The 22,836-nt window shown below is 30.7% G+C and overlaps 1 protein-coding gene across 1 annotated transcript in view; it reads right to left on the bottom strand.

The window, feature by feature from the left end:
• The window catches only part of LOC140046810 (uncharacterized), a 423,911-nt gene that overhangs the window by 134,984 nt on the left and 266,091 nt on the right, over positions 1-22,836 (bottom strand). The window lies entirely within an intron of this gene.

Here is a 22,836-nt window from a genome sequence, read left to right as displayed (position 1 = left end):
ATAACTCCTTGTAATCGTCCTGTTACTTTTTTTTTTAGTTATCCGCTTAGTAGCGGATAACTCCTTGTAATCGTCCTGTTTCATCATATTTTTTTTTTTTTTCTGTATTATTCTTCTTTCCTTCTGTCATTTTTGTGCGTCGCGTTTCTCTAAAACGTGTAAACAGAACATATCGTAACTTTGTCAACATAACGACATTTACGTGAACTTGTGCACCTCCTATTTTTGAATGACGTCAGAGTTGCGCAACGTGACTTACGCGCGATTTTATGAATTTCAATGATTGATCATAGACTAAAAACGAAACATAATTTTGTTTTGACACTTTGTGCAAATTTAAGTCATATCAAGCGCAAACTTTCTATGGATTAAAAATAGCATGTTTCACAAAAAGTTACGCGCGCACGCGCGTTTAAAATTTTAGAATACGAAAGATCAACTTCTAATCAACTTTCTATGCGTTTCATGTCATTTTGAGCATGTCAAAAATTCCCACGCGCGCGAAAATTTTTACGCACGCGGTGCACACGTAGCGTTAAAAACATATTTTTTTCGCGTGATTTATGTTTTTTCAGCCTTTTCTAGTAATGTTACCAAATTTTAAACAATTTCGACTTAAAATTACGTCATACGAGCACGTCGAATTAGATAATTTGCACGCGTTTTTGGTGAAAAAGTTCAAAAATTCGTCAAAATTATGCCTATTTTTAAACAGTCATAGATTCTAAACTACATGGAGAACTTTTTTTTAATTACATATTCTGGAAGTTGATGAGTTGTAAATATCGGATCATGCATTAATATGGCTAACCGGACATTGTGACGTCATCGTATGGCCACGCCAATATAAAATATAGGATTTTTGTCTCTTTCGTCATAGCTCATCACATTTAATAGAGCGCATCTCCACTTATTCGTTGTCTATTTTCACCCCGATTTTAATATATTCTAGGTCAATCAACTATCTTTTGCATGAATTAAAATTTTTTTAATTTTTTTAACGTCATCATGCCTAAAAATTTAAATTACGTTGGTCATTAATTTTATCTTTACATTAAATTTTAATCTGTTATACCTCGTAAGAATAAAATGTGATAATCACGATTAAAACGTTTTCAGGAAGCTATTTTATTGTAGATACAAAATCATGTGTAAATTGTGGCAATCGAATGTTGTGACGTCATCATATGGCCAGTTAAATAAAAAAAGTCGTATTTTCATCTTTTGCATTATATTTCATTACATTTAAAAGAGCGTGCATCAATATTTCACGTATTAAAATTTCTTCTATACGTTAATATGTTGTTGCTGAGATAATTTCATTCAGAAATTTCTACTTTTGCATTTCATTTTGAAACCGTCAAGATGTTAAAAATTACAATAAAATACGGGTCCCGTAATTTCACCTATTTTACACTGTTTGTGATATGTATACAGATTGTACTGTGTATACTATATGACACAAAATAACAGAATTCAGAAATAACAACATATCATATTCTTCAGTTCAGGTCATAATGCCTTAATATTTTTCTGTGTGCAATATTCTAACGTATGACGTGCACGTGGCGTTTGTCGAGCGGATAACTAACTCGTCAAAGTGACGAGTTTCATGTCTAGTTTCTTATTTCTTTCTCCCCCATTTTTGTGTCTCACGTATCTCAAAAACTTGTAAACATAACATTTCATAACTTTGTCAACATATGGGCATATACGTGAAGTTGTGCACCTCCTATTTTTGAATGACGTCAGAGTTGCGCAACGTGACTTACGCGCGATTTTATGATTTTTTATGATTGACCATAGATTAAAAACCAAACGTAATTTTGTTTTGACAATTTGTGAAAATTTAAGTCATATCAAGTGCAAATTTTCTATGGATTAAAAATGGCATGTTTTACAAGAAGTTACGCGCGCACGCGCATTTAAAATTTCAAAATGCGCAAAATTAATTTCTAATCAACTTTCTACGCTGATCATGACATTTTGAGCATGTCAAAAATTCCCACGCGCGCGAAAAAATTTACGCGTAAGGGGCGCACGGAGTATGAAAACCATGTTTTTTTTCTTGAATTTTGAGTGTCCAGCCTTTCGTAGTCATTTTAAACAAGATTGACATCATTTCAAGTTAAAATGACGTCATACGTACACGTTGATTTAGACCATTTGCATGCGTTTTAGTTGCAAAAGTGACAAAATATTGTCAAAATTATGCCTATTTTGAATCTATTATAGCTCGTCAGGATCAAAGGTGACCCCAATTTGTTTTAACTTATTATGTAAGAAGATAAATTGTAGATATAAATTCATGCAGAATTGTTACCTCTCGGAAGTTATGACGTCATCGTATGGCCACACGAATGTAAAATATAGGATTTTTGTATCTTTCGTCATAGCGCATCTCATTTAATAGAGCCCCTCTCCACTTATACGTATTCCATTTTAACCCAGATTTTGACATTTTCTAGGTCAATCAACTATTTTACACATGAGTAAAATTTTTTTTAATTTTTAGGACGTCATCATGTCTAAAAATGTAAATAACGTGGGTCACTTATATTTATCTTTACAGTAAATTTTAATCTGTTATAGCTCATCAGAATAAAATGTGATAATCACGATTAAAACGTTTTCTGGAAGCTATTGGATTGTAGATACGAATTCATGTAAACATTTTGCCAATCGGATGTTGTGACGTCATCATATGGCCAGTTGAATAAAAAAAGACGTATTTTCATATTTTGCGTAATAGTTCATCACATTTAAAAGGGTACGCATCTATATTTTACGTGTTCAAATTTCTTCTACACGTTAATATGTTGTTCCTGAGATAATTTCCTTCTGAAATTGCTATCCAAGTGTTTCATTTTGATACCGTCGCCATGTTAAAAATTGGAATAAATGGCGGGTCCCGTAATTTCACCTATTCTACACTGTATGTAATATGTATACAGATTATACTGTTTGCATGTATATACTATATGACACAAAATTGACAGAATTCAGCATATTCTTCAGTTCTTGTCATAATGCCATAATCTTTATCTGTGTGCAATATTCCAACGTATGACGTGCACGTGGCGTTTGTCGTGGTGCGGATAACTAACTCGTCAATGTGACGAGTTTCATGTCTAGTTCTTCTTTCTTTCCCGGATTTTTGTGCGCAGCATATCCCCTATTGCTTGTGACTATATCATATATATAACTTTTTCATCATATGGACATTTACCTGAAGTTGTGCACCTCCATATTTTGAATGATGTCAGAGTTGCGCAACGTGACTTACGCGCGATTTTATGAATTTCAATGATTGGTCATAGATTATAAACCAAAAGTTATTTTGTTTTGACACTTGGTGAAAATTTAAGTCATATCATGGGCAAACTTTCTATGGATTAAAAATGGCATGTTTTACAAGAAGTTACGCGCGCACGCGCATTTAAAAATTCAAAATGCGCAAAATTAATTTCTAATCAACTTTCTACGCTGATCATGACATTTTAAGCATGTAAAAAATTCCCACGCGCGCAAAAAAAATTACGCGTAAGGTGCGCACGGAGCATGAAAATCATGTGTTTTTCTCTTGAATTATGATTTTACAGCCTTTCTTAGTCATTTTAAAAAAGATTGACATCATTTCAAATTAAAATGACGTCATACGAACACGTTGATTTACACCATTTGCGCGCGTTTTAGTTGCAAAAGTGACAACATATTGTCAAAATTATGCCTATTTTTAATCTATTATAGCTCCTCAGGATCAACCGTTACCCCCAATTTTTTTAATTTAATATGTAAGCAGATATGTTGTAGATATGAATTCATGCACAATCTTTACCCCTCAGATGTTATGACGTCATCGTATGGCCACACAAATGTAAAATATTGGATTTTTGACTGTTTCGTTATTGCTCATTACATTAAATAGAGCGCATATCGCTTATACGTATTCCATTTTCTCATATATTCTAATACTGTCTAGGTCAATCAACTATCTTTCGCATGAGTTAAAAATATTTTAATTTTTATGACGTCATCATGTCTAAAAATATAAATAATTTGGGTCACTTATTTTTATCTTTACAGTAAATTTCAATCGGTTATAGCTCGTCAGAATAAAAAGTGATAATCATGATTAAAACGTTTTCTGGAAGATATTGGATTGTAGATACGAATTCATGTGAATATTTTGCCAATCAGATGTTGTGATGTCATCATATGGCCAGTTAAATTCAAAAAGTCATATTTTCATCTCTTGCGTAAACGTTCATTGCGTTTAAACGAGAGCGCATCTCACTTTCACGTGCCCAAAATTCTTAAAATTTGTATTAATGTAATTATTTAGATAATTATCTTCTAAAATTGTTATCTTTATATGCCAATTTGATGACGTCATCGTGTTAATAATTGGATTTAAAAGATGGGTCTCGTAATTTCGTCTATTCTACACTGTATATAACATACAGTGTATTCTGTAAACACTGTAATATGCTGTATGCTACAAAATAGGTACAATTCAGCACTGTAAACATTCTTAATTCATGTCATAGGATGGCATAATAATTGTCGAAGTTCATAATATAGTTTAAAATATGTGCATGTTGCGTTTGCGCGGATAACCCGAACTCGTCAAAGTGACGAGTTCAAATCTAGTTTGTTCTGGTTTACCACATTATTTAGCAGTAATTTTTACTGTATTGTCTCATATTATGGTATATCTGCAGCATTGCAAAATAGGGTAATGTAGGCTTACAAAGAATTGTCAGGACAATTTCACATTTTATTGTTATCAGTATTTATAAACTTCAACTTCAGTATCAATTAGCCTCCATATTAATCAATAGTATTACTACCTCAAAGAGTAGTATTATTTAATCAGACTTACAGATATAGAATTCTCAAGTGTTTGATTTTTTTCACATTTTTCTCTTTTTACACATAGCACATTCTAACAAGTTTGTTTTGATTTAGATATTCATTTATAAGTCAACTATAATTGTAATGTGTTGTTGTTGTTTTAATATTTCATTTGTATCTGGATAGTATCCAAATATTATTTTCTTTGAAAGTTTATAGTAAAACTATTTGTTGTTTTATATTATGGCTCAAACATTTTAACACATTTACCTACTGTTCCAAAGTAAACTTTTATTCAATTTATCTCTCTCTCTCTCTCTCAATGTTGAAGGCGGTAGACTATAAACGGCAGCGCTTAAGTTTTGGTTTGGATACAGGAGTTATAGGTGGCGCACTGTACAAGTTGATGTCATTTATTGGCAAATAGTAATTTCTATTCACGTCCTAATTTACAACCAATGTTAAAAAATAGTAAATCTACGTGTTATCACATGATGCTCTTTCATCCAATCTCTAGATGGTAAATGTTTGAGCCATGACTGTATGTATGTGATGCGTATTAAAGTGTGTTATATTGTATATCAATAATTTCTCAAAAACTACTAAGTAACTACACCCATTTTTTAATAGGATGGAAATACACCTGTCTCTGTTTTAGAAAGTAACAGGTGGATAGGGTACCAGAGAAAAACTGAAATTTTAAACTTCTTTAAAAGTAAGTGAAGTTTTAATTATTAAAATTTTGGAATCAACTAGTTTTCATTACAAACGATAAAGATTTGATTTTTTGTCCCAAATGAAGAAGACTGTCCAGATAAAGAAAATTAACATTTATGATATCATTCACAGGTTCAGATGGCAATAGATTAAATAATCCACTGGGATTGTAGTAAACATGGAAGTTGTGATATGTTGCAAGATGTAAAAACCTTATTTTTTATGATTTGAAAATTGCAAATAAATTAGAAAAATTATTTTGCCATTACGATAAAAATACACAAAAATGCAAACTTTAAAATTCCTTTGAATTAACAATATTGAATAAATTTGGCCACACTTTTTTTTTATGGAACGTCATTTTTCACATCAAATCAATCTCTTTATTCATCAATACATCAAAACAATTATACATAAACAAATTAAAGATGTGAAGATGAAAAGGACCTCCAAGAAACCCAAAGGGACTTGTGATAAAAGGACCACTATAAGCTAGTTACAAAAAAAACATACAAAAAATAAATTAATAAAATTAATAAAAATCCTGTATAGACAAATACACGGGATGCGCATTGTTAAGGAATATTTGAACTTTATTAATTGCATATAAATGTAAATGTAGAATATTTTTTTTTTAAATGTAATCTATTTTATATATAATGGTATTATTTAAAATATGTATTCGCAATCGAGGCAAACAATTTACGATAGGAGGAGATAAATATTGAATTTAACAAGGCCATATAGATGTCTGCAGTCGCTTGCTCAAGTTAGTGTTTACCAACCGACCGACATAGTGAGTTGTAGAGTGGCGTTGCACGTGACTAAAAATCTAATTTTCTTGTTAATCCCATTTTTTGTTTCCACAATGAATGAATTTTCTTCACATACTTTAAGCCAGCTTAAGAATTCTATTTCTCTGTATGTAAAATTAAGCATCATACATAATGTATTTTACCTTGGCTCCTACAATTGTATTATCTTGCAACTTCTTATGCAAATAGGCACAAAATAATAAGTAATATTTGAGCATAAACGCTTAAATAATTGTAAAAGTTGTTATAAATTAATGAGCTTTCAGTAGAGTACTTACACACAGAATAATAGAATATTGGATTCATATTTTGTTTCTTTTTCTTCCCAACCTAGGCTTAAAGTTTTATACTTTTAAGGTTTCCTTCCACACATACTATGTTTTATTAATTATTATCTTACATGTTTATATAATTATTATTTTATGTATTTTTAATATGTGTGAAGAATATTTATTCAATATCTATTGAATATTGCATAAACGAATTAAATTGCAAATATTTATCCTTGGCTTGGTGTAGGCCTACTAAAAAAGGTTGAGAATACAGAACCAAAACTGATAGTAATGTATGACAAAGTGAACAAACTTTTATAGTCTAAGGAACTTTCTTAGTCAATACATACAAGATTAAACCATTAGGTAAGAGTTCAAAATCTATTTCAAAGACCCTTTCCTTACAATTTTCGACGTTTTGTAAAAATAATGGAATATTACTTTAAAAACATTAAACCAGGTTATTCCTTGTCTTAGATGTACGTTTTATGGTAATTTATGATAAAATGAGAGAAACAATGTACTCGCAGTTTATTTATTATTATATAGTTTATATAGCCTGATCGTACCAGATGTAGAGATAGCCAGTGGAACAAAGCAAATCGTTAACTTGTTTAGCCCAACAATGTTCATTTTTATTAGTTTTTCTTAGTTGAAACGTGTAACATTTAAAAGGAAATCTATTTTTATCCATTTCAGTGATTTGTAACCAATAACGAATAATAGAAATAAAGCAATCAATGTTTAAGCGTAGTCTGCTTAATTCTGATCTAACAGCCACGCTGGGTGCGCTGTTTCCAATGCCTAAAATAAATCTTGAAAAACGTGTCTGTAAATGATCAATTGGTGATAAATTCGAAAAGCCCCATGTCTCACTCCCGTAAATTAAAATTGGTAAAACTTTGTCAAAAATGTGTTTCCATATATTCTCTGGTAGGTATTTTGTTTTGCTATTAATTGATTGTTAGTACGTACGTTATTTGCTTTTTGAAAATTGTTTTCAATTGTGTTATTCCACTTACCATTTGAATTGAAAACCACTTCCAAGTAAGTATACGATTTAACAACTTCCATTTTAATGTTTATGTAATACTGTACCATTTTTCATATTTTCTTAATTTTTCACCTTTTTTAAATACCATTATTTTTTATTTGTTTACATTTACACTAAGACCCCATGTGTCACAAAATATTTCCAATATAATTATTAAATTTTGTAAACCTTTACTGTGTCTGCGAATAGTAATAAATCAGCAGCATATAGCAGATGGTTTATAAAGCAATCCCCGAATGGTATTTTTTCGTTATTTTGATTTAGCTAGTAATTCATAAATATATTAAATAGAGATAATGGCAGGGGTGACCCTTGTTGTATTCCAATTGAACATTCAAATAGGAGCGTTAATGGTTTCCTATTTTTACATGCGCTAATAATTGGAAACTAAATAATAATATATATTATATTATATACCGTTGCTTCAATAGGCTAAAATATTCCTTGGCTGTACTGCTAATAACTAATTGTACTGTATATTCATTACATTGGTTGTGGGGGGAGGGGCGGTGTTCTTCTAAACACCAAGCCCTTCAAAGTATAACTAAGCTCTACCAAGTGTATAAAGTGTATGTTTTACAAATATTTATATTATACAAACATTTAGAGTTTTTAATCAATTATGCAAGCAAGCAAGTATGACACATTGTACATTCCAGGCTGATGTTTAAATTTTTTATTTTTTAACAATTAATATTTACAAAAGTGTAGCGTATACACATAATGGGAAACTAACAACTGGCGACAGTGGGCACGTTTTCTGAGCGTGTTTTAGTAGGACCAGAAAAGCGCCCTTATTGTAAGTCTTTAAAGGTGCAATTCCAGGTCTATATTGACAAAATTGTTTGACATCAGCCTAAACCATGATTGGGCTCGAGTTATCTTTATTGTGTTTTGACAAACAGGTATAAAAACAAAATTGATTTCTGGTCATAAAACAGAATATAAATAAAAACATTCAAAAAGTTCAAAGCATATTGAAAACTTACAATAGATGTTTTTAATCGCATTTCCTACTGCCTCATTCTGAATCATACCAGTTATTCATTTCAGGATTACTTTATTTGCACTTTACCCATTGAAACCATGCTAATCAACCGTATATTGCTATAATTTCAACGATTTAGATTCAGGATCGCTGTCAAAAAATGTTGCAAACGTCTATATGTTTGGATGAGTTTGAGTTCCACAATTTTTTTTAGGACATAATTTAAATTAATAACTGTAGTTGTTAACTGTATACATTGTAGTTAAAAATATACATTGTTATTATTATTATTCAGAATGAATGATTGCTTGTACACAATCACCCACAAGTTTTTGTAAGGCTTTGTATCACACAGAGCCTTATATAACCTTATACCATTGAAAAAAAAAAGCTATGACTTTTAATATAGTGTTTTTTATGAAAATATATAATATGTAATATTTTTGTTTTGTGCATTTTTTTAGATTTACCAAGTACTGTTGATGAGCAATTTCAGAAACCGACAAGTGACAAACAGAAAACAAAACTTCTTAAGCCAGAGAGTGGTAAGTTTAAGAATAAGAGCTGCTGTATGTTTTATGATGGTATCTATATATAATTTAACAGAATTGTGATTAAAATGGGATTTCAGTAAAGAGAGAATTAGACGCTAATGTTATTTAAAAAATCATTTCTGAGCGGTACTGTAAAAATGCGAAAAAGTGTCCAACTGATAACAAATAACAAATGGAGAGATTTTATTTATCATAAATAGTAACAGTTGATTGTTTCCATTTCCAAGAATGCTCGGGAACACATATTTTTTATTTCATTTTCTTGAAGTGTATGTATCATATGTATGATTTATTATGAAATTAAGAGTACAAAAGTTGATAAAGTCATCGTTAATTGCATTTTAAATTCAAAAAAATTTATTTCGACAATCAAAAATTTTCTGACATTTTCTTAGGCCAAAATAACAAACTTTAACTTTCTTCCTTCAAAATAAAAGTTCATATATTAAAGTTAAAAGTATATAGTTTGACAGTGCATCGTTTTTTAACATTTTTAAAGATGTCATCATAGTAAAAAATTATAATTCAATGCGTTATGTAATAATCTATCTGCGCCAAAGTGGTTACTGCATAGTAAATACACGGAGGAATCTTTCTACAACTTTTAGTCAGTTGTGTATGGCTCGGTGGTCTGTGCTCGTGTCTATGGCATTCAAGGTACCGAGATCGAGTCTAACATTGGGAAAGGAAATAAGATTTTTTTTTATTATCCGTATTGTTTGTTCAATTTTATTTGTTAGTGTATAGATTATACACATAATTTATAATGAAATCTAGATAAAAAGTAAGTAATGTCTTTATTACTATGTAACAATGTTGTATGACATTATACGCGGAGGGATCTTTGATCGGATTGTGATACCGGCTATTGTATTCGCGTTAGCAAGATCCTATATTATAAATAATTAAAGATTCTGAGAAAATCAATCAATCAATATATCTTTTAAAAATCAATTATCTTTATTTAAATCAATGCATATAACCTAATTCTAGTTTTTTTTTACTTTATTTACTCCAGATGTTTAAAAAATCTATTAAAATCTTGATTCAATTTTCAGATATTGCTGCACGTGAATTAGATTTTCAGAAAGCATACAATGAAGCCTTGAAAGATGGATCCGTTCCAGTCAATCTTGGAATGCTTAAAGTAATTGGGCAAGAAGGAGTGGGTAAAACATGCCTCATCAATGCATGTCTTGGAAAAGAGTAAGTAGTAGTAGTAGTAGAACAGTGAAATGAACATTACAAAATATTTGTGAGTCAACTAAGAATTACAAGCCAGCCAACTTTTATTGATTTGTTTTTGATAAACTACCACTTTTTAAATATTGCAGTGATAGATAACAATAGTTGAATAAAAACGTCTATAAATATATAAATCGGTTTCTACAATAATCATAACACCATCAAATTTTCTATTGATTATAGAATTTACTTTTAGGCTTGTATTTAAAAAAAAGATCATACGAATGGTCGGATAACTTGACTTCCTAAATGTATAATTAATGAATATATTAAAATAGTTTTGAAGTAAAAGGAGAAAAGTGCATGTTTTACAGTACCTGTACTTAAAATGACTGAAGTTCATAGTTGGTTTCAAATATTTTTGCCAGATTTGAGGAAAAGCATGTAGTTACAGATGGCATAGCGGTGATAAGAACAGCAAGCACAACATGGACAGAGGCTAAAGCTGATAGTGGTAAACATGAATACATTTAGCATATTACTCTTCCCACCATCATACCGTTATGTAACAATATTATCAATAATAATTATTATCATAGACACAGACAAGTTCACAATGAAATGGAGACATAGAATTGAATTCAATGCATACAACTGTAGTATGGTGTCACATACATTACAATTGTTACTCTATGATCCCTTTATAACGCGCAAGTTACTGTACTGTATGTTACATTCTTTGATGATGTACTGTAATTGTAATTTTACTTTGACAGTAGTAAAATATCCAAAGTATAGTCACATATGAACGTATGTGCTGAAATAATATGGACAAACTTTTCTCTTTCTCTACAGGTGATCCTTCAAAACAGTATACAAAAATGGTCACTGACAAATTGAGAGCAAAGGAAACTGTAAGCGTATGTCAGTAATAATGAATAAAGTAGCACCTACAGGACTATATTGCAAACCAGTCACTTAGGCTTTCTTTCTAAATGAATCAATGAGGCATTATGAGCAGCTATTTCTTTTTTTTTTCTCAATCCTTTTAAAATTTACTCTTAAAAATAATTTGGTTTTGTTTTTGAGAGTAAATAATATTAGTTTTCTCTTATATTAAATTGTAAACAATACTGTATTTAACTTTTAATAAACATTTATTTCTTTTTTTATATCCATTTATCTAGAAGGGATCCATGATAATAATGACTACCAATTACTGCTTTATCTATGTTCACTTTAATATCTTTTTTCCATTTTGTATATATTCATTCATTATTATCTAAATAAATATTATCTGAATCTGAATCATTTGTTGTTTTTGTTTTATGTGTCAGATTGACATGAAACCACCCACAGATGATGAGGATGGTATTCTTGATGAATACAATAACGATGACAAAAATGATGGTATGTAACTTTTCCTTAAATTCTAATTACTAGAGGGTGACCTCGCTTCGCTCGCTCCCCTCTAGGAAGTGTAGACGATGGTTCTCGGAATGATATTGACTCAGGTAAAAAGGTTTTTAGAAGGACATTCTTGCCTGGATGTGTTCGGTCGGTTACTAGCTATTGTTTGTTGATGTATTGTAATTGTAATTTTAATTAATTAATAATTTCTCTACAGGTAATCCTTCAAAACAGTATACAAAAATGGTCACTGACAAACTAAGAGAAAAGAAAATTGTAAGCATAATGTCAATATTAGTGTAATAAAAACATAAAATAAATAAAATATTAGTACCTACAGGACTTTTTAACTATTGCAAACCAGTCACTTAGGCTTTCTTTCTAAATTAATCAATGAGAAATTATGAGCGGCTATTTCATTTCTTTTTGTTGCTTCAATTCTTTTAAAATTTACTCTAACAAATAACTTGGTTTTTTAGTTTGAGGGTAGATAATATTAGTTTTCTCTTATATTAAATTGTAAACAAAACTGTATTTAACTTGAATAAACATTTGTTTCATATTTATATCCATTTTTTGTGTTATTTATCAGATTGACATGAAACCACCTACAGATGATGTCGAAGATGATGATGGTATTGTTGTTGACTACAATAAGGATGACAACAATGATGATTACAAAAATAACGACAACAATGATTACAAAAATGATAGTATGTAACTCTCCATTAAATTCTAATTATTATTATTACATATTACATAATACATATACATTACATTTTGTAGCTAATTTGCAATTTCTGTGATATTAAGTTTGTGCTGTAGTTATTTGAAATAAATAGATTATTAATTAGATTTTCCAATTTAAAGTAACTTTTAATTTTCCTATAAAATTATTAAATTTATGTGATCAGAGGTGGAGGTAAGGCAACCTTTAACCTGTGTAACAAATGGTGACAATCATACTTTTCTACCTCTACTCTGACAGTGTCAACTAAAACTATAATGATGATAACAATGATGATGATTCAGTGTAACAATGATAATGAAGACTGCAATGATGATAACGACTAGGTGTAACAATGATAATGAAGACTGCAATGATGATAACGACTAGGTGTAACAATGATAATGAAGACTGCAATGATGATAACGACTAGGTGTAACAATGATAATGAAGACTGCAATGATGATAACGACTAGGTGTAACATTGATAATGAAGACTGCAATGATGATAACGACTAGGTGTAACAATGATAATGAAGATTGCAATGATGATAACGACTAGGTGTAACAATGATAATGAAGACTGCAATGATGATAACGACTAGGTGTAACATTGATAATGAAGACTGCAATGATGATAACGACTAGGTGTAACAATGATAATGAAGACTGCAATGATGATAACGACTAGGTGTAACATTGATAATGAAGACTGCAATGATGATAACGACTAGGTGTAACAATGATAATGAAGACTGCAATGATGATAACGACTAGGTGTAACATTGATAATGAAGACTGCAATGATGATAACGACTAGGTGTAACAATGATAATGAAGATTGCAATGATGATAACGACTAGGTGTAACAATGATAATGAAGATTGCAATGATGATAACGACTAGGTGTAACATTGATAATGAAGACTGCAATGATGATAACGACTAGGTGTAACAATGATAATGAAGATTGCAATGATGATAACGACTAGGTGTAACAATGATAATGAAGACTGCAATGATGATAACGACTAGGTGTAACATTGATAATGAAGACTGCAATGATGATAACGACTAGGTGTAACAATGATAATGAAGACTGCAATGATGATAACGACTAGGTGTAACATTGATAATGAAGACTGCAATGATGATAACGACTAGGTGTAACAATGATAATGAAGACTGCAATGATGATAACGACTAGGTGTAACATTGATAATGAAGACTGCAATGATGATAACGACTAGGTGTAACAATGATAATGAAGATTGCAATGATGATAACGACTAGGTGTAACAATGATAATGAAGATTGCAATGATGATAACGACTAGGTGTAACAATGATAATGAAGACTGCAATGATGATAATGACAATTAAAACAATGATGATAATCAGAACAACTATAACAATATGTTAATGACTTTTACAATGATTTAGAAGTGATGCTTGTTTACATGTGGTGAGAGTGACCAAATTGTTTCTACTACAGGTTCTTATACAGCTACTAAAGCTGTTACATTTGATACAGATCAGCAGTTAGATAAAGATGTAATCAAGAAACTTGAGGAAAAAAAGGAGGACCCCTTGGAAGAAACATTTAACATCTGGGATCATGGAGGTCAATTAATATATCATGGTATACATCGGGTAAGTTATAATATATGTATTTCCCTTGAAGTTAATATTATATTGTTTAAATACTATACACAGTTAAAAGGAAATGTCTCTGTAATACTAACATAATGGTATGACCAAGGTTTAATTTGTTCATTCAGTAATCGCAAACATCTTTCCATGGTACTGCTTTATATAAATTGTTATTACAAATTTTGCCTACGTCAATAAAAAAGTATTTTCAGTAACTGTTTTCAATCATAACTGATTTTAACAGTTTTATATGAATTTGTACTAGAAAAATGCTTTAATAAAAAGAGTATCAATAGTAAATGTATAAACACAGATTATCAAAAGACAACCTACAGAATAAAATGATAGTCGCGCAGTCACCTATCTTGCGCCGCGTAGCGGTGCTATACAATCTTTGCTTAAAGCATATTAATCAAATATTTGAATAAAAACAAATTGTATTTTTGCAGATGTTCATGACATTACAAGCACTTTATATTGTAGTGTTCGACCTAAGTGTAGACCTCAATGATCCCGCTGTTTATATTGATTCCAATGGAGTAAGTATTTTGCTATATATTTTATGCATTACAAAGAGTTTTATTTCATACCTTCCAAATGAGCTGCATACATTTACATATTTGAAACCTAACCATTTTGATTTTAATTGTGGTTAGAAATCATTTACTTCTTCATTTCATTTTTAATTGAACAAAGATTTTTGTTTTTTATACTAATCTTTCTTTTTTACAGGAAAAGTGTAAACATCATTGGACCAATCTCCAGTTCATATTATCTTACATCCTGTCAGTTTATTCTCATAGTCGTATTGTGGAAGAAGACGAGGAGGTTCACAAACCAACTATCCTTATTGTGGGTACACATAAGGGTAAGCTTGGTACGACTGAAAAAGAACAAAATGATGAGGTTAATATTTACATTATTAAAATTAGCAACCAATCAAGTATACAATTCTGTTCTAAAAGCTAATGTAAAGAAACTAGCTACTAGAATACTGTATCGAATACATTCATATCAAAAGTTTTTATATGAATGTATTCTATACAGTACTCTAATAGGACTTGAAGTATTTAGATATTATTTAAAAGAAATGACAGTTTTTACCTCATGTTTTCATTTATTTAAATTGTTTACAACCAGACAAAGAAGGCCTTTAAAATGATTCGAGATGCACTTAAACAGAAAGAGTTTATAAAACATGTGTACAACGTATATTTTGCCGTTGAAAACAGCCAAGAAACGACAGATAAGAGCATTAGTGATCTCAAACAAGTTATTGATGACCTTATGAAAGCTTTAGAGAAAGAAGTTCCTTTAAAGTGGATGCGTTTTCGATGTGATCTACATGATCTAAGGAGAAAAAAACATTTTTCTTTGTGTCCAGTTGAAGAGGTAAATTTAATTGGCATCATTCCTCAGTGTTTTGTTTTCAGAATAGAAATATGTTGGAAATATAGTATTTAAAAAAGTATAAACAAAAGAATCTACCCACTATTATATATAACTACAGTACTATATAATAATATTGATATTTTTGTCATATTTCACTGCTCTAAATCTGAATGGTAAAATAATGTTAATATGATATAATGTAAAATAATATAATCTATTCATGCTGTTATGGTTTCCTATCTGAAAAAATTACATCGGCCTAGTATTTTTTATGGAATATTTGCATTGCAACATTGACAATGCATTCTGTGTGAAAAATCGCAGTTACGTTTCCCCCATCCTGAGAGTGACGTTTTCCTTCAGATCCAAAGTTATGCAGTAAATGTTATCAAGTAAATTTTAAAACATTACAGGCGGTAAAGGACAAAACTAATGATGTAAATGTATACCTACCTTTGGTTTCATATTTTTGATATTTTAGTTGTATCTGAATAGTAAACAATTTTTTCTTTAGCTCAAAATGCTGGCAAGTAAGAATGGTATTGCAGACGAAAGACAACAATCCTTTCTTCTTAACTTTTTGTACGATCTTGGTGAAATTGTTTACAGGCCTGACAACAAATTATTGAAAGATAAGGCGGTGTTAGATCCGATGCAGCTGGTTGAAATTGTTACTGCTTTTGTAACGGTCATTCCACCAGAATTGCCAGTAAGTAGTCTCATGAAATTGTTAATGCAGTGTTGTGTACATTTGAATTCCTATAGGTGCTGTAGTATCAAAAGCAATGTCTGACAGTTTCCTTAATTTAACATTGAGGGGTATATTGTATATTAGATGTAAGCCATGTCATTGCATCTACAAGTCTTAATACATGTGCATCCCTTTAGACTCTAAATTGTTTGATAACTTAATAAACACAAAATACTAAGTATGGCTAATTGGTGGTGTTTTTTAGCCAGCCACGTATATTGATGCGTTTGGTAAGCTTGACAATGGCATACTGGAAGAAAAGTTGTTGCGAAAATTATGGAAAGAGCGTAAAGTTGACGATGGAAAGAATTTTAAGTTCCTTGTAGCACTGATGATTCAATTAGGTTTCATTTGTGAGAGGAAGACAATCAGCAGCCAAGATGTGGCAAGTACATCTACAGTAGGTTTTATTCAGTTATCTTTTCTAACATGTTTTGTATGCAAGATTATGTAAACAAAAATTGTTTTGGTATGATAATAATAATTGGTGAAATTTTACATAAAATTTCAAAATATTTGTAGGGTTATGACATATTTTGATTAAACTATCTACTGAAAGATGTTTTTAACATGTACAGGATATGATATTTAATTTTCTAAAAGAAATCTGAATGCAATTTTACAAATCAACAATTTCAGGAATCTGTTGGAAAGCGCTCATTCTTTGTGCCACTACGCCTTGCTTTCAAGACGTCAAGTGAAGTGAAGCCAGTGCCTGATGATTCACAATCTATCAGTATCTATTACGACTTTAAGGGATATCTGCCAGATGTATTGTTTCCATATATGATTATTGATTTCCTCAACAAATTTCAAAAGAAAGGAGTTGACCCAATACTCCTGTATAACCATGCTGAACTTTACTTCGACCAAGATCATCATGTGACCTTATCTCTTGTCAAATTTGTGACTACGGAGGATGAAAGAAAATTCTTGTTAAAGGTACTGTATCATATATTTTCTTGTGATTAAGTCATAATCTAACTTAAGGATAAACTCAAATTCAGATATTAAAACATGAAAACTTTTTTTTTTCAGGTGACTATTAAAAGAACAAATGTTCCTAATAAAACAAGTAATGAGGAACCCTCTTCTGAAGCATGTACAGAGGTTTGTTATTTTTTTATGAAAAACAGCTGACTATTGCTAAAATAAAAATCTACCACTTATAGAACTAAACTTTATGTATAATTGTAGTTAATATTTTTAATAATTATAATATTAAATAATAATGTTTGATTTATGTCTCCATCTTATTCTAGATCTTAAAAAATTATAATGATATAATCTTAATATCATATCAATTTAAAGTATGAGTACAGTTGTTAAACTAGTTGTAATTTACTTTTCGTTGCAATATAGATGCAGATCAATAGCACAGCAATATTGGATAAATAGTTAATGGTGTCAGATCTTTGGTAAAGATTGTATATGTACAATTTTGATTTTGATTTTTATTTTATTTATTGTTTTCTTTTCCCTCTTGTAGGCATAACTGTTGTTATATTGAAAGTGTTAACAAACACAACATTTTCAAAATGTGTGTTGCTGATTCAAAAGTTGCTATATTGTGTTATATTGGTCAATTGCAGTTAACTGTTTGTTGTTGGAAATCAACGTTCAATTTGTATCTTTAGGTTTTGTTAACCATCCAGAAGTCATTTGAATCTTCTAAAGATGGTGGTAGAAGAGGGATTAAAGTTGAGAGATGCATACTTTGTGACGTATGTAGTAATACATCAGAAAAGAAACACTTTCAAAATCTTCAAGATTTCCAGCATGAGAAGTTGACATGCTCCAAAACTGGCGTTTTTTTTACGATGGATGTTACACGTTACAAGCGGCTATTAGGAGGTAAGAATAATAACAGAGACATAAGGTTAGGAAGAGATTCAGCAGTAGCAATAAATAATTAGGGCCTCTTCACACGTATGGCGTGCATACTCCACCTTAACTAGCCCCATGGAGCTAACTCCAGTGAAGCTTGAATAATTTTGACCTTATTTCAAGATATTTACCAATTACTTCATGTTTTTACTGTATCTATTGTAAATGTCATTGCTGATATAAAAACAAGCTACTCAGTTGCTCTTGGCACATCGATCTGAAAGTGCATGAATTGTTTATGGTGAAATCAAAGTAAATAATGGCTAAAAGCAGTGACTTTCAGAAAAGAACTGAACTCATCAATTATAAATCATGCGCTGACAATAATAAAGATAAAATGGTAAAAAAACAATAATATCACGACAGTGTAAAATCTTAAATAGTGAACCTGAGCTAGTAATTTTAAACTTGTTTACAATTTAAAAAAAAGGTTATTGTTGTTTACAATTTTTCATATATCTACTACTTTTCAAGATGGAAGAAAACCTCCAAAGAAAGAAGAATCAAACCAAGGTAAAGTAGACATTAATTATGTGTGCCAAAATGGTCATCAATTGTTTTATTCTTATCGAATAATATTCAAATATTAACTGGGTTTAGGTAAATGGTTCAAAGATCAATTTCCCAAATAATCACCAGCCATTGTCATTAGTTTAGAATAATGATAAACAAAAACAAACTGTTATAAACACGGAGCTACAAAAGAAATGGTCTATGGTCTGTCTTTCGTAAATTCAACCAAAAACCCACAATTTTACTATTTTTATTCAGGTATAAATTATGTGGTTTTCAATCCAATTTTTGATCAAACTCAAAGTGAATAGCTATATGTGACATTAAAATGACACAAAAAAAATGTTTATACATTGTTTTTCAGACTAAATATCTTTAATAATATCTGTTTTCTTAAAGATCTTTTTAGAAATTGTTATTTCTTTCATTCTACTTTCTACTATTAATATAGATGAAGCTACTGACATTTTTGTGCATGTTTTTAAAACCTGAATTATAATGGTTGTATGTCTTTGCATTATAGACATCTCAGATGAGGATTTCTGGCAACTGTTGACTGATACAGCAGAGTGGTATGATCGACTTGGATATCTCAAGAAATTGAAACTTTTATACAAAGACCATCTGAAGAAATCTAGAGTGGAGGTGGAGAGAGCTAATAGTGTTTGGGATCTACTACATGATTTAACAGCCTCTGGAAGTTTGAGTCCATCAAATCTTACTCTTCTGTATGACACAGTAAAGGTAACCCAGCAGTTTGGCTTTAAGTCAAATGTTGAGAATCAACCTCCAGAAAACATTAAGGAGCATGTGGTATCATCGATGTTGACACCTTTCAGACAGAATATTTATCAGCTGGGAGAAGAACTTAATGAGGATGAAGTATCAAAACTTGATTTCCTCTACAACAAACAATTTGTAAAGAGATATTCAAACAGCTGGAGTTTGATTATGGACTTTGAACACAAAGGGATCATTGATGAGGATTTCACAAAAATGATCAAATTTCTTGATGTTTTAGAAAGAAATGGAATGATGTGGGTCACCAAGATTTTCTTTGATGGTTGGTTGGCTTTTGTTTGTATTTGTTGTTTAAATCATGGTTCATTGTTAAAACATATTCAGTACATACTGTAGTACACTTCAATCAAGTAAAAGTACTGTAACAAATTAAACATTTTAGGCAGATTCAAATTATTATGATGTCCCTGTTTGTCTGCTATTATAGTGGATTAAGGATATCAACCAACATTCGGTTAAATGGAAATTAAGCTGAATTGAATGACAAGTTAGTAAAATAACAATAATATGCTCAATGAGTCCAATTGAAAATGAGCTGAAATGAAAAGTATGTTTGTTTTCCATGATATTATCCCTATAAATCAGATTGACCCAAACCTTTGGAACATAATAATAATCTGCATTTTAAATTTGTGAATGACTCTTAATTCCTATAAGGTCCAGCATACCATTTCAGGGTCAAATTAGTATCTACTCTGATGCTGGTTCAAACCTTTACTATTGCAAGAGGATCATTAAGTTTTATAAGAAAGCCACAGGTTGACAGCGTACCCATCACCACCTCAGTGCCAATTTATGCAGCCGGACACTTAAACCATTATAAACTTAAGTTTAGATTATGTTGTAAAAATATAGAGATCAACACTTCTGCCTATCCCAGTTTATTTACATTTCCTAATTAAGAGTTTGTTTCAATGACAATTAGCTTACTGAAACACTTCTTTTAATCATCATCCATCCTACTGTAGGTGGATTGAAAAATCCAGAAGTCATCCAGTAGTCATATTCTACATAATTATATGTATTCTAAATAAGTATATATGTCTTCTGGTACAGGCATGTCTTTTGGTACTGGCACTTCTGGGTCTTCTGGTGCAAGTGTGTCTTTTGGTACTGGCACATCTGGGTCTTCTGGTGCAGACGCATCTTCTGGTGCAGGTGTGTCTTCTGATGCAGGTGTGTCTTCTGGTGCAGGTGTGTCTTCTGATACAGGTGTGTCTTCTGGTGCAGGTGTGTCTTCTGTTGCAGGCGCATCTTCTGGTGCAGGTGTGTCTTCTGTTGCAGGCACATCTTCTGGTGCAAGTGTGTCTTCTGGTGCAGGTGTGTCGTCTGGTGCGGGCGCATTTTCTGGTGCAGATGTGTCTTCTGATGCTGGCGCATCTTCTGGTGCAGGTGTGTCTTCTGGTGCAGATGTGTCTTCTGATGCAGGTGTGTCTTCTGGTGCAGGTGTGTCTTTAGGTGCAGGTGCATCTTCTGATGCAGGTGTGTCTTCAGGTGATTATTACCTTTCAATGTTAAGTGAATGTAGTTGTTTATGCAGTTAAAATCTGTATTTATTAGGCAACCTTAAAATAACTTGAAGTTAAAGTTTTTCTTTGACTTTCTCCAAATCTATTTTGTTCATTTCTTTTTCAGGTAGACCTGTGAAACAACACATTATAGATTAATCCTGTTTGTTGCTTAAACATTCGTTCCACTCTGTGGTTTACACAATATTAGCTTAGATATTTGAACTTTCCAAAAACTTTATCACAAAAATATTTCACTGTTGTGTAACAGTTTATATTAATTTTTAATAGTTTTGAGTAACGTTTATAATAAAATTTAAAATAGAAATAATAGTGTATTAATTGGCAATTTGAAATTAGTATAGTAGTTGTTTTTTATATAGATCAATTAAATATTAATTTTAATTGTGAGATTCAATTCAATTCAAAACATTTATTTCTTTCATTTTCAAATTAACATTAATACATTATAAATTCTGAGATTTTCATTTTGAGAATTTTAATAAATCATAATGTATAAAAAGATGATTAAATTATATAAAAAAATGAGAGGGCCAAAAAAAAAGAAGTATGAATCAATTGCAAAAAAATATAATCCAATTGAAAACTTGTATATTGGGAAGCCATGTATAATATTATATATAAATATAAACAGATGCTGTCTTTTATATTATTCCTTGTAAATTTGATATCATTATATCTTTTGTATAACATTTGATAAGGCCAACAGAGTAACATTTTTAATAAATTAAATGAAATCTGTGCTTTCTGATTTAATCAACAAACATCCAAACTATTTATTTTTTATTTAATCAAATTTATTTAATTTTAACATACTATTAAATGTTTTAGGTTTAACTGTGTTCATACTTTGTTAAGGGTTAGGGTGTTTAATTATTTCTCACCATCTGTGTTCATACTTAGTGAAGGGTTAGGGTGTTTAATTATTTCTCACCATCTGTGTTCATACTTAGTGAAGGGTTAGGGTGTTTAATTATTTCTCACCATATCTATTACTGTGTTCATACTTAGTGAAGGGTTAGGGTGTTTAATTATTTCTCACCATATCTATTACTGTGTTCATACTTAGTGAAGGGTTAGGGTGTTTAATTGTTTCTCACCATCTGTGTTCATACTTAGTGAAGGGTTAGGGTGTTTAATTATTTCTCACCATATCTATTTCTGTGTTCATACTTTATTAAGGGTTAGGGTGTTTAATTGTTTAATTAATTCTCACCATATCTATTACTTAATGAGCTTGCTTTGTTGTTATTTCAGGTACGCATCATGGTGGGTAAGTATTTTCCACATATGTATTGTTATTTGATAAAATCAAAATATATTTTTTGTTAATAAATTGGCACTTTTTCATTTCATTTATTTTGCCACATAAAATTTATAACAATACAATTACAAAAAAACAAAATAAAAAAGATAAAAGAGATTACTCCGGTCATCGCCGACACATACGAAAAATTGTAGAAATAATTTATCCCTACTATGATACGATATTATAAATAACATTTTCAGAGATAATCTGTTTGATGTATTTACTTTGTTAGTTAAGTTTCCAATATCATCACCTTGAACTGTGACCATGTAAATTTCCTGTGAAGAATGAAATAAAGTTTATCTGTATCTGTACTCTCCGCCTCCCCACAAAGGCCAGCAGGATTACCAAAAGCGTCTTGTGGCTCTCCACAAAGTGAATACAGGTGCTAATCAACTAAAGCCTGTTTTAGTCTATGTTATT

This window comes from Antedon mediterranea, chromosome 4 (assembly GCF_964355755.1).
Source record: "Antedon mediterranea chromosome 4, ecAntMedi1.1, whole genome shotgun sequence".
In the NCBI taxonomy this organism is placed as follows: Eukaryota; Metazoa; Echinodermata; class Crinoidea; order Comatulida; family Antedonidae; genus Antedon; species Antedon mediterranea.
This window is presented reverse-complemented; position numbering and strand designations above follow the sequence as displayed.